Source organism: Salmo salar, chromosome 02 (genome assembly GCF_965601325.2).
Source record: "Salmo salar chromosome 02, fSalSal1, whole genome shotgun sequence".
In the NCBI taxonomy this organism is placed as follows: Eukaryota; Metazoa; Chordata; class Actinopteri; order Salmoniformes; family Salmonidae; genus Salmo; species Salmo salar.
Window position 1 is genome coordinate 34,427,522 of NC_138292.1, and position 13,687 is coordinate 34,441,208.

General features: G+C 41.1%; 3 non-coding genes across 3 annotated transcripts; all 3 read right to left on the reverse strand.

Annotated features, from left to right (window-relative positions):
* Nucleotides 1–90: 90 nt before the first annotated feature.
* trnas-aga (transfer RNA serine (anticodon AGA)) lies at nt 91–172 on the reverse strand. The gene has a single exon. It is a non-coding gene; the product is annotated as a tRNA-Ser (tRNA).
* A 734-nt stretch (nt 173–906) lies between these two features.
* On the reverse strand, nt 907–988 carry trnas-aga (transfer RNA serine (anticodon AGA)). The gene has a single exon. It is a non-coding gene; the product is annotated as a tRNA-Ser (tRNA).
* A 1,039-nt stretch (nt 989–2,027) lies between these two features.
* trnae-cuc (transfer RNA glutamic acid (anticodon CUC)) lies at nt 2,028–2,099 on the reverse strand. The gene has a single exon. It is a non-coding gene; the product is annotated as a tRNA-Glu (tRNA).
* Between the last annotated feature and the right edge of the window lie 11,588 nt (nt 2,100–13,687).

Consider the following 13,687-nt stretch of genomic DNA (forward strand, 5'->3'; position numbering starts at 1 on the left):
ATAACGTCATGTGAAGACATTGACTTTTTTCAGTAAACCACTGACAAAATAATACAGCCAGATATTATGATTCTGTAACACAAAACAACCCGTTGTCGGCAGGATTCGAACCTGCGCGGGAAGATCCCAATAGATTTCTAGTCTATCGCCTTAACCACTCGGCCACGACAACTGCCTACATGTACGACTACTACCAGGGCAACCAACTATGCTCGCATGAATAAGTGAGGTTCTTTAAAGTTGAGTTATTGGCAAACTTACTTTCTTGTTGACTGTGGCAATGTCTTTGTCGTTTTAGGAAGCTGTCCAGTCTCCAAATGTGTAAAGTTAAGCAAATATGAGACTACCTAAAGGGCAGCCCTTTTGCAATTTAGGAAGGCTGTCGTTTGCAGCTAATTAGCTAACGTTACATAGCTACCGTCGTTAGTTACGTTGCATAAGCTTCCACCTCGTCAGTCATGGTTAACATTAGTCCATTCCCCCGTACTAGCTATCGTTAACCTGTTAATACTTGCATTAAACATTTCCCAGCCGTCGATAAATCTGAGGGAGTTGAAGTTGTGGCGTCAACGAAACATTGCGACAGAACTTTGTTTCAACCTACAAAAAAAAAATAGCATTCACTACTGTAAGTCGCTATGGATAAGGGATAAGAGCGTCTGCTAAAATGACCAAAAATTACATTTTTTTTTTTTACAAAAAATCATCTAGCAAATCGTCCGCCATAGCTTCAGGATAGTGCTGCTTATTTGACTGTTGTTGTCATGAACAGGAGTGCTTGATTGACAGCTCATTTCAAGTAGGTAAAGGTTGATACTTTGTAGTTTGCGATTTATGTGTAGTGATACAATAACGGATACCTGCCATCTGCCTGGGCAAAGCGTTAATCACAGGTGAAAAATGAAACGTTGTCGGCAGGATTCGAACCTGCGCGGGAAGATCCCAATGGATTTCTAGTCCATCGCCTTAACCACTCGGCCACGACAACATCTGATATTATTGTTGACATAAATCGGTAATATCCAACATTAATGTATATAAAAGGAGATATCTGATATTTTGACTGATATTATGATTCAGCAGGCTGCAGCACTAAACAACCCGTTGTCGGCAGGATTCTGACCTGCGCGGGAGAATGTCTAGTCTGTCGCCTTAACCACTAGGCCAAGATAACTACCTCCTAATTTCACTTGTACGAGTAACTTTGTTTCAATTATTATCATGTTGGGTAGTTAGTTAATTAATTGGTTTCTTCATATTGACTGTGGCAATGACGCTTCTCAGAAATGTTACTTAATCAGTGTACAAACATTTGTGAATAAATTAATTCAACAGATAAAATAAGCATTACAAACTGGATGGTTCGAGCCCTGAATGCTGATTGGCTGACATACCCGTGACATACCACGTGTATGACAAAACATTTATTTTTACTGCCCCTAATTACGTTGGTAACCAGTTTATGCAGGCTGTATTACAACAGGCCTTGATTGGGAGTCCCATAGGCTGGCGAACAATTGGCAGAGCTTCGTCCGGGTTTGGCCGGTGTAGGCCATCATTGTAAATACGAATTTGTTCTTAACTGACTTGCCAAGTTAAATAAAACACAAATAAAAATTATAATAGCAATAAGGCACCTTGGGGGTTTGTGGTATATTGCCAATATACCACGGCTAAGGGCTGTATCCAGGCACTCCACTTTGAGTCGTAATTAAGAACAGCCCTTAGCCATGGTATATTGGCCTTATATCACACCTCCTCGTGCCTTATTGCTTAAACATAGGGGTTGGTGGTACCTTTATTTGGGAGGATGGCTCGTGGTAACGGCTGGAAGCGGAATCAGTGGATTGGTATCAAATACATCAAACACATAGTTTGATGCCATTCCATTTGCTCCATGCCAGCCATGATTATGAGCCGTCCTCCCTTCAGCAGCCTACACGGATATAAAATGTACTTTATGAGAACGTTAGTGCAAACCGTTAAGGTACAGAAAGAGTTGTTCAGAGCAAAGGAGTAAAACTATGTTCCCTGACCGGGAATCGAACCCGGGCCGCGGCGGTGAGAGCGCCGAATCCTAACCACTAGACCACCAGGGATCAGTGACGTAAGTAATATGGACGCTTAGAATTTAATGGAACAATGCTTGCATGTCCCTAAAATATTCTCATTCTAACGTTATGCTGAAAAGCCCCCCCTTTTCGTGTGAATGCGCAGACACCCCCTCCTTCATTGCTGCGACTTGCTTGAACGTGCACGCAGCCAAATCTTCATTGCTGCGACTTTTGTTTGTATTTTTTTATTTAAAAATAAAATACAAAAATTAACAACAAATCAATACAGAAAGTACATGTGGGAACACAAGTATATATAGATTATATACAATGGACAATTGAGCTAGGGGGTACAATATCACATTACACAAGGACCTTAAGGGACATACATACACTTATAATTCTACCAGCTTTTTTGTAAGTAGAGTATTTAATTGTCTTAAAATACAGTTCAATTTCTTTTTGTAGGGTAAGAAAATGTGTTTTTTTGTTTGTAAATTTACATTTGTGAAGATGAAATTTGGCCAAAAGAGTAATGAAATGAATTACATAAAAATGTTTCAGCTTATTCCTATCTAGGTAAAGAATCCAAGCAGTACATCTCTCCACAATAGTGTTAAACCTTCATAAAAGTGTTGAATTATAAATCTACTGATGTCTTGCCACAGTTTCATTACATGAATACAATGCCAAAAAAGATGCAACACTGTTTCTGGGTGGTCATTACAAAAGGAGCAATTTGAGTTTATGTTTTCCTTAAACTTCTTCATAAAGTGGTTGGCAGGATAATATTTCTGAATAACAAAATTAAGGAAGTTACCTTTAAAATTAACAAGTAGGTTATGTGTGTGGCAACATCCAAACCTTTTCCCAACAGATATTATCAATAAATCCATTCCAATAAGGTAACTACAACATCCTGCTGAAACAAGGTTCGTATCGCTCTGTTGTTGAATGGGCCAAAAGAGAAACAAATCTTTCCTACTGATGAGTCAACAGGGTCAATAGAAGGTAGGTTCTGAGGGTCAGGTCTTGACACGTTCCTGAATAAAAGAGCAATACCTGAGGGAATGGCATCTAAAACAATTGCAAAATCTTTAGGTGTTACGGGGACCTTGTAAAGTGATAAGAATTCCTTATAACTGAGTAAAAGACCATCTGCACTTTCCAGTTGGCTCACCAATAGGATATTATTTATCAGTTGGCTCACCAATAGGATATTATTTACCAGTTGGCTCACCAATAGGATATTATTTACCAGTTGGCTCACCAATAGGATATTATTTACCAGTTGGCTCACCAATAGGATATTATTTATCAGTTGGCTCACCAATAGGATATTATTTACCAGTTGGCTCACCAATAGGATATTATTTACCAGTTGGCTCACCAATAGGATATTATTTCAGAACCAATATTCTAAAAACAAATAAGTATTTTTATACAATATATCCCAATTATTCCATATATAATATCTGTGTGGAGAAAAATTGTGTTTATAAATTAAGGACCATGACAAGAAAACCTGCCGATGAAAAGCAGAAAGTTTCACTGTAACTTTGTCAATATTATAATTGCAAAACAATATGAAGTTAAGGCCACTAAAAGTAGAGAAGACATGATGAGGAATAAAATTCCAGATAGAAGTGGGTCTTCTTAGGAATTGTTTTATCCAGTTGATCTTAAAAGTATTATTTAAGGTAGTAAAGTCCAGAAAATTCAGCCCAGCATTCTCATAAGTGTTCATTACAACAGTTTTCCTAATGTAATGGGTACGGTTTCACCACAGAAAGTTGCTGCGACTTGTTTGCTAGTTGAGATTTCTGATCACGTTAGGCTATTGACCAGTAGTAATGCACAGAAAGTATTTGACTCTAGCCACAAAATCAAGGAAATTAGAAGGCTATTTTCTGCAAGCATTCTCAGATTCCCCTCTGTTATTCATCTCTATATTGTAATCAATAAAGTGTTTCAAAATGCTGTACTTTTATTAACATATGTTCAGATCATTCCTGTGAGAGAAGGGGTGTAATATCTCCAGATGGGCATGTGGTACCCTTCCTTACCCATGCCAACAAGATGTTACTCTTGTGGGGTATTTGCCTTGACAGTAAGTATTAGAGTATAAGTAATGTACAATTAACCTACTGAAAGTATACTGACTAAAAGGCAAAACAGAACTGTCAAATTATATTATAGCTGTGTCGTTGTATACTTGCGAATTATAATCTTAGGTGTAACATAATTCTGTTGGGGAAAACTGAAATGCCCATCAAACTTTTTCCCCAGTTTGCTGAATGTGTTCTGAAAGAGGAGTCGATTGTCTTTTCAAATACGGACAAAGATGTTAACATCATGAGAGAAGAAATAGCAGTCACTCTCCTCCAAAACACTGGTATGTTCAATTTCTAAATGTAATATAATTGTAGATAAAACAAAAAACATTTATATGGATCTTTCAAGGTTGTCTTTGATCCAACTTCTGATTCGATGGCCACTAAAACACATGTATTTAAATAATTTTGTTACAAGAAACCTATACTATTCCCTTGTTCCCTGTTCGCTCAAAAAAATGCATGTAAAGATGTATAAACTACTTTATTATGTTTTGCTAGATGACCTGTGCTAACTGTGCCACTTCTGTGGGGAGGTGGACAATAATGAGGAAGACACTAACAGGGTGATTCCTTGTTCACTTCTAAAGGCACATTTTTACGAGTACGAATTTGTATAAGCAGTAATGTTTCTAGAGGTAGTATTATCTGCTTTGTCTGATAATGAATTAATTGTAATTCAATAAAATGTTTTTAATGTTTTAAATATATTAACATTTTTCATCATAAATTTCAGATTGGTTGTGACTGCTGCCCACGATGGTTCCACCAGTCCTGTATGAAAACCATCCCATCATTGGAGGATTATGTCTGTGCTGCCTGTCAGGACTAGGTTAGGGTTGAGTTCCAGGCGACGATATCACCTGGAAAACTTTCCATAAAAAGTGGACTAAATGTTCAGTCGAGCTGTTGCAGCTTTCCAATTTGTTTATGTTATTTATTGTCTTTTTATATTTCATTTATTGTCATTTTATATGTTATTATGGAAATATGAAAATTTGTATTTCCTATTTAATGGTTGTTAACAAACGTAACTTTCTGTAATGTTTTTGTGTTATCGTGTGATAATATTTGTGTATTATCTTTATTTTCTTAAACATTACAAAATGTTTCTAAAATAAATGTTTTTTCTTTATACTCTTTCTGTGGCACACACTACTGCTCAACAGGAGCTACCAAAATGATTATGAAGTGTGCCAGGCCTTGCAGTCCCAAAATAGAAGGGGGAGAGAATTTCGGCAGGCAAGAAAATAGCCTTGCTGAAGAATTTGGCATAACATCCAACTAGCCTCACAACCGCAGACCACGTGTAACCACGTCAGCCCAGGACCTCCACATCCGGCTTATTCACCTTCGGGATCGTCTGAGACCAGCCACCCGGAGCGCTGATGAAACTGTGGGTTTGCACAACTGAAGAATTTCAGCACAAACTGTCAGAAACTGTCTCAGGGAAACTCATCTGTGTGCTTGTTGTCCTCACCAGGGTCGGTGTCATAACCAACTTTAGTGGGTTGATGCTCACCTTCGATGGCCAGTGGCATGTTGGAGAAGTGTGCTCTTCACAGATTTATCCGGGCAGTATGGCATCGTGTGGGCAAGTGGTTTGCTGATGTCAACGTTGTGAACAGAGTGCCCAATGGTGACAGTGGGGTTATGGTATGGCCGGCATAAACTAAGGACAGGGAACACAATTGCCTTTTATCGATGGCAATTTCAATGCACAGAGATACCGTGATGAGATCCTGAGGCCCATTGTCGTGCCATTCACCTCATGTTTCAGCATAATATGGCACAACCCCATGTCTCAAGGAGCTGTACACAATTCCTGGAAGCTGAAAATGTCTCAGTTCTTCCATGGCCTGCATACTCACAGACATGTCACCCATTGAGCATGTTTGGGATGCTCTGGATCGATGTTTACAACAGCGTGTTCCGGTTCCCGCCAATATCCAGCAACTTCACACAGCCATTGAAAAGGAGCGGAACATTCCACAGGCCACAATCAACAGCCTGATCAACTCTATAAAAAGGAGCTGTGTAACGCTGTGTGAGGCAAATGGTGGTCACACCAGACACTGACTGGTTTTCTGATACATACCCGTACCTTTTTTTAAAGGTACCTGTGACCAACAGACACATGTCTGTATTCCCAGTCATGTGAAATCCATAGATTAGGGCCCAATGAATTTATCTCAATTGACTGATTTCCTTATATGAACTGTAACTCAGTAAAATCTTTGAAACTGTTGCATGTTGCATTTATATTTTTGTTCAGTGTATATTGCACAGTGAGGAGAAATTCAACAGTGGACATAGTTCTTCTCCCCCCCCCCCCCCCCCCCCCCAAAAAAAAAATCCTGCTGTTGTGAGCATGTAACAACCACAATACAATGACATAACATGTAGCTAGTACAACAAAAAGGATAATCAATTAAAGTAATAGAAAGTTCAGTAAACACAACTACCCCTGGCATAACAAATGTAAGTAGCTGCCATTGCCTATACCTAATGACTGTTAAGCTAGAAGGTATGCACATTTGAAGTTTTTTTTTCTGGTTGTACTCTATTGGGCCTTTGTCTCAGCCAGATGTATGGTAGGCTACATCGATGCATTCAACAAGGCTACATCGATGCATTCAACAAAGGCATTTTTTTTCATAGCCTGCCCACCAAAGGAAACCTATACTGGATAAACCCACCTTAAAAAAAGGCATTGCTGTGTTATAGAACCCTGGCTGGTAAGGGTGACGTTCAATTTATCAGAAAGGGTGTAGGCTAAAGTTTCTGTGTCATTTCTTTGAAAAGCCTACACATATTGGTTCTATAGGACCGGCCAGAGGGTTGTCTGCCTCCCTCTGCTCTAGAAGTAAACTCTCCGGAAAGTAGACATGACTCTTAGGCTCCTTGCTCAGCTTCAAAAGTTCACAAGTCTTTCTCTGCCTTTCCTCATTCAAGTATACAATGAGCCCAAACTAGCTGAACAGGGTCTCACACAGACATGTTTTATGGAAGCCTGTCCTGACCAGTTTGGCCCCAGAGTGTAAATCAACATTAAATCCTTCTTCTCAAAGTGTGCATCTAGAAGTTGTTCTTGTGGATTCTTCTTGCTCCTTTGTAGTAACATATTCTTAACGGTTACCTATGGTAAAGATAATCGTTTTATGTGTTGTTGCGTCTTGGTCAGTTTAGCTCAGAAAATGTCGCCTTCGTCAATCGGCCTAATCCTGCCTAATGAGCGGCGGCCCTGAGGTCTCTGATCCAGGGCTTTAGTCAGGCAAGCCACACTAACGCCCTGGAAAAGAGTAACACAAAGTAGTTTACCTTGTGCCACCTCACTGACCAGTACTTGACCCCAGGTGAAGAACCAAATCCTCGCCGCATCGACCTTGTATTTTCAGCATCCTTCATATGCCAGCTGTGCACGCAAACTGGAAAAATAGAAGGCAAATGACAAGACGAACCTGGCTGGCCAGCCCGTACGAAAAAGATTGCAATCAGAGTGCAGTATTACTGCAGTATGCTGCAAATACTGCTTCCAAAATAACACCGTTTTTTTTACTGCAGTAATTTTACAATGTAACTGCAGTTAGAGAGCAGTATAAAAAAAATTGTAAGGGAGACTTATTCGCCCTAAAGGGACATTTTTATTTACCTAGTGCAAAGGCACGGAGAAAGACTAGGGTAACGTTACGCATTTGTTGTTAAGCACCAAAACGTTTTCTAGATTTCGCTGTCTAATTCCAGGAGTAGGTATGTCCTACTAGAATATGAAAGTAAAAGTAGCCGTCAAAGTGAAAACACACTGGGTTATCTATTGAGGAAGAAAGGCCCAACTCGGCGGAAAATCTGATAAGAAAAATGTATCGAAACCACTTGGCTGCTGTAGTCTCGCGCACCAATCAGATACTCCTCATATTGCCCTGTGCGCAATGTCGACGAGGGTATGCTGTCTATGTGGGACTGCATATTAAAAAATCCTATAGGTCTGTGTTTATAAGAACATTTAATAATTTACATTTTAACCATATTTAAAATGTGTCAGCCGAGGAATTCCCCTTGCTCTGGACCAGTGTCGGCTGTGCTCTCAACGCACTGGACCAAGATCTAGAATTCCCCTAGCAGGGTCTTCCCCTGGCAGGAGTCAAGTCACTGGTATTCTTTTAAAGGTCCACCAAAATGTTCATTTACATCTTATCTCGGTATAGTCAGTTTTCCTTCACAGCACAGGTATTTGAATAAAAAGTCAAATCATTGCCTGATCTTTTCCCAAAGGGCCAGGGCATCTCAATCTTTTCTTTTCCGAGGCCCCTTGAAACAGAAAGAAAATCTGGGGTCCCCCATGGCTCTGCTTAGTTGGCCAAGGCTTACTTTCCATTTATTTAATTTTTTTTATCTGGGGTTCACCTAGATTAGATACCATTTTTAAGAGTAAACTGTCTGCTTGATATTAATTGTTGACACACTATATAAAATTGAACATTGTTTTTAATATTTTAATGCATGTCAAACTCTAGTTTGTAATTTTCTATTTCTTAGTTTTCTCCCTATATTTTCAAGGGCTCCTAAAAGCTCTGGGTCCCTCTCCCCTGGGGACCTACGTCCCCTGGTTGAAAACCACTTATCCCTCTTTTTTTTATGGGGTAAATTGACTGAGAATACATTCTCATTTACAGCAACAACCTGGGAACATTTACATGTGGGGGGGCAGATTGGGAATTTAGCCAGGACACAATAAGTACCATGGGATCTTTAGTGACCACAGAGTCAGGACACCCATTTAACAATCCCAAAGACTGCACCCTAGACATGGCAATGTCCCCAATCACTGCCCTGGGGCATTGGCCTTCCAAAACCTGTTCAGCAGCATCCAGGGACCAACTCTGCTTAGCTTCAGAGGTAATTCAGCAGTGGTATGCAGGGTGGTATACTGCTGGCTAAATGTGGCCTATGTGACAGCAGTCTGAATTCTACAACAATGTTCCATAATAGGTCTAATGTCAGATTGTCTAATGTGAAAGCATTAGATGTCCTGAATACAAAGCATTATGTTAGCCACAAATCCAACACAACACATCACTGATTACCACTCTTCATATTTTCAAGCATGGTGGTGGCTGCATCATGTTTTGGGTATGCTTGTCATTAGCAAGGACTAGGGAGTTTTTTAGGATAAAAAGAAACGGAATAGAGGTATTTTTTTATTTTTTTATTTCACCTTTATTTCACCAGGTAGGCTAGTTGAGAACAAGTTCTCATTTGCAACTGCGACCTGGCCAAGATAAAGCGACACAATTCGACACATGCAACAACACAGAGTTACACATGGAATAAACAAAAAATACAGTCAATAATACAGTAGAACAAAAGAAAACAAAAAGTCTATATACAGTGAGTGCAAATGAGGTAAGTTAAGGCAATAAATATAGCAATTAAACACTGGAATGGTAGATGTGCAGAAGATGAATGTGCAAGTAGACATACTGGGGTGCAAAGGAGCAAGATAAATAAATAAATACAGTATGGGGATGAGGTAGGTAGATAGATGGGCTATTTACAGATGGGCTATGTACAGGTGCAGTGATCTGTGAGCTGCTCTGACAGCTGGTGCTTAACTTCTTTGGGATAGGGGGCAGAATTTTCATGGCAGGATAAAAAACATACCCGATTTAATCTGGTTACTACTCCTGCCCAGAAACTAGAATATGCATATAATTAGTAGATTTGGATAGAAAACACTCTAAAGTTTCTAAAACTGTTTGAATGGTGTCTGTGAGTAAACAGAACTCATATGGCAGGCAAAAACCTGAGAAGATTCCATGCAGGAAGTGCCCTGTCTGACAATTTGTTGTCCTTCTGTTGCATCTCTATCAAAATTACAGCATCTGTGCTGTTACGTGACACTTTCTAAGGCTTCCATTGGCTCTCTAAAGCCACCAGAAAGTGGAATGGGGTGTCTGCTGTCTCTGGGCAAAGTATAGGAGCAGAGTTTGTAAGTGGTCAGCCTGGGAACAGTGAGACTGGAGATGCGCGGTCACGAGAACTCGCCATTTTTTTCTTTCTCTCTTTGAATGAATACAACGTTGCCCGGTTGGAATATTATCGCTATTTTAAGAGAAAAATAGCATAAAAATTTATTTTAAACAGCATTTGACATGCTTCTTTTTTTATTTTTTTATTTCACCTTTATTTAACCAGGTAGGCAAGTTGAGAACAAGTTCTCATTTACATTTGCGACCTGGCGAAGATAAAGCAAAGCAGTTCGACAACATACAACAACACAGAGTTACACATGGAGTAAAACAAACATACAGTCAATAATACAGTAGAAAAATAAGTCTATATACAATGTGAGCGAATGAGGTGAGATAAGGGAGGTAAAGGCAAAAAAGCCCATGGTGGCAAAGCAAATACAATATAGCAAGTAAAACACTGGAATGGTAGATTTGTAGTAGAGGAAAGTGCAAAGTAGAAATAAATAATGGGGTGCAAAGGAGCAAAATAAATAAATACAGTAGGGGAAGAGGTAGTTGTTTGGGCTAAATTATAGATGGGCTATGTACAGGTGCAGTGATCTGTGAGCTGCTCTGACAGCTGGTGCTTAAAGCTAGTGAGGGAGATAAGTGTTTCCAGTTTCAGAGATTTTTGTAGTTCGTTCCAGTCATTGGCAGCAGAGAACTGGAAGGAGAGAAGGCCAAAGGAGGAATTGGCTTTGGGGGTGACCAGAGAGATATACCTGCTGGAGCGCGTGCAACAGGTGGGTGCTGCTATGGTGACCAGTGAGCGGAGATAAGGGGGGACTTTACCTAGCAGGGTCTTGTAGATCAAATCAAATCAAATCAAATTTATTTATATAGCCCTTCGTACATCAGCTGATATCTCAAAGTGCTGTACAGAAACCCAGCCTAAAACCCCAAACAGCAAGCAATGCATGTGAAAGAAGCACGGTGGCTAGTAAAAACTCCCTAGGAAAAACTCCCTAGAAAGGCCAAAAACCTAGGAAGAAACCTAGAGAGGAACCAGGCTATGAGGGGTGGCCAGTCCTCTTCTGGCTGTGCAGGGTGGATATTATAACAGAACATGGTCAAGATGTTAAAATGTTCATAAATGACCAGCATGGTCAAATTATAATAATCATAGTAGTTGTCGAGGGTGCAACAAGCACGTCCGGTGAACAGGTCAGGGTTCCATAGCCGCAGGCAGAACAGTTGAAACTGGAGCAGCAGCATGGCCAGGTGGACTGGGGACAGCAAGGAGTCATCATACCAGGTAGTCCTGAGGCATGGTCCTAGGGCTCAGGTCCTCCGAGAGAAAGACAGAAAGAGAGAAAGAGAGAATTAGGGAGAGCATATTTAAATTCACACAGGACACCGGATAAGACAAGAGAAATACTCCAGATGTAACAGACTGACCCTAGCCCCCCGACACATAAACTACTGCAGCATAAATACTGGAGGCTGAGACAGGAGGGATCAGAAGACACTGATGACCTGGAGCCAGTGGGTTTGGCGACGATTATGATGCGAAGGCCAGCCAACGAGAGCGTACAGGTCGCAGTGGTGGGTAGTATATGGGGCTTTGGGGACAAAACGGATGGCACTGTGATAGACTGCATCCAGTTTGTTGAGTAGGGTATTGGAGGCTATTTTCTAAATGACATCGCCGAAGTCGAGGATCGGTAGGATGGTTAGTTTTACAAGGGTATGTTTGGCAGCATGAGTGAAGGATGCTTTGTTGCGAAATAGGAAGCCAATTCTAGATTTAACTTTGGATTGGAGATGTTTGATGTGAGTCTGGAAGGAGAGTTTACAGTCTAACCAGACACCTAGGTATTTGTAGTTGTCCACATATTCTAAGTCAGAACCGTCCAGAGTAGTGATGCTGGACAGGCGGGCAGGTGCAGGCAGCAATCGGTTGAAGAGCATGCACTTAGTTTTACTTGTATTTAGGAGCAGTTGGAGGCCACGGAAGGAGAGTTGTATGGCATTGAAGCTCATCTGGAGGGTTGTTAACACAGTGTCCAAAGAAGGGCCAGAAGTATACAGAATGGTGTTGTCTGCGTAGAGGGGGATCAGAGACTCACCAGCAGCAAGAGCGACATCATTGATGTATACAGAGAAAAGAGTTGGCCCAAGAATTTAACCCTGTGGCACCCCCATAGAGACTGCCAGAGGCCCGGACAACAGGCCCTCCGATTTGACACACTGAACTCTATCAGAGAAGTAGTTGGTGAACCAGGCGATGCAATCATTTGAGAAACCAAGGCTATTGAGTCTGCCGATGAGAATGTGGTGATTGACAGAGTCGAAAGCTTTGGCCAGGTCAATGAATACGGCAGCACAGTATTGTTTCTTATCGATGGTGGTTACGATATCGTTTAGGACCTTGAGCGTGGCTGAGGTGCACCCATGACCAGCTCTGAAACCAGATTGCATAGCGGAGAAGGTGCGGTGCGATTCGAAATGGTCGGTAATCTGTTTGTTGACTTGGCTTTCGAAGACCTTAGAAAGGCAGGGTAGGATAGATATAGGTCTGTAGCAACTTGGGTCAAGAGTGTCCCCTCCTTTGAAGAGGGGGATGACAGCAGCTGCTTTCCAATCTATGGGAATCTCAGACGACACGAAAGAGAGGTTGAACAGGCTAGTAATAGGGGTTGCAATAATTTTGGCAGATAATGTTAGAAAGAAAGGGTCCAGATTGTCTAGCCCGGCTGATTTGTAGGGGTCCAGATTTTGCAGCTCTTTCAGAACATCAGCTATCTGGATTTGGGTGAAGGAGAAATAGTGGGGGATTTGGCGGGTTGCTGTGGAGGGTGCCGGGCAGTTGACCGGGGTAGGGGTAGCCAGGTGGAAAGCATGGCCAGCCGTAGAGAAATGCTTATTGAAATTCTCAATTATAGTGGATTTATCAGTGGTAACAGTGTTTCCTAGCCTCAGAGCAGTGGGCAGCTGGGAGTAGGTGCTCTTATTCTCCATGGACTTTACAGTGTCCCAGAACTGTTTTGACTTAGTACTACAGGATGCACATTTCTGTTTGAAAAAGATAGCTTTTCTAACTGCCTGTGTATATTTGTTCCTAACTTCCCTGAAAAGTTGCATATCACGGGGGCTATTTGATGCTAATGCAGAACGCCACAGGATGTTTTTGTGCTGGTCAAGGGCAGACAGGTCTGGAGTGAACCAAGGACTATATCTATTCCTAGTTCTACATTTTTTGAGTGGGGCATGCTTATTTAAGATGGTGAGGAAGGCACTTTTAAAGAATAGCCAGGCATCATCTACTGACAGGATGAGGTCAATGTCATTCCAGGATACCCCGGCCAGGTCGATTAGAAAGGCCTGCTCGCAGAAGTGTTTTAGGGAGTGTTTGACAGTGATGAGGGGTGGTGTAATGGCTGTCGGGAGAGAGAGTAGACCAAGGTGCAGCGGAGTTAGTGTTCATCATTGAATATTTAATAGACGAAAGAACACTATACAAAAATAAGAAAAAACGACAGCCAAACAGTCCTGTCAGGTGCAAACC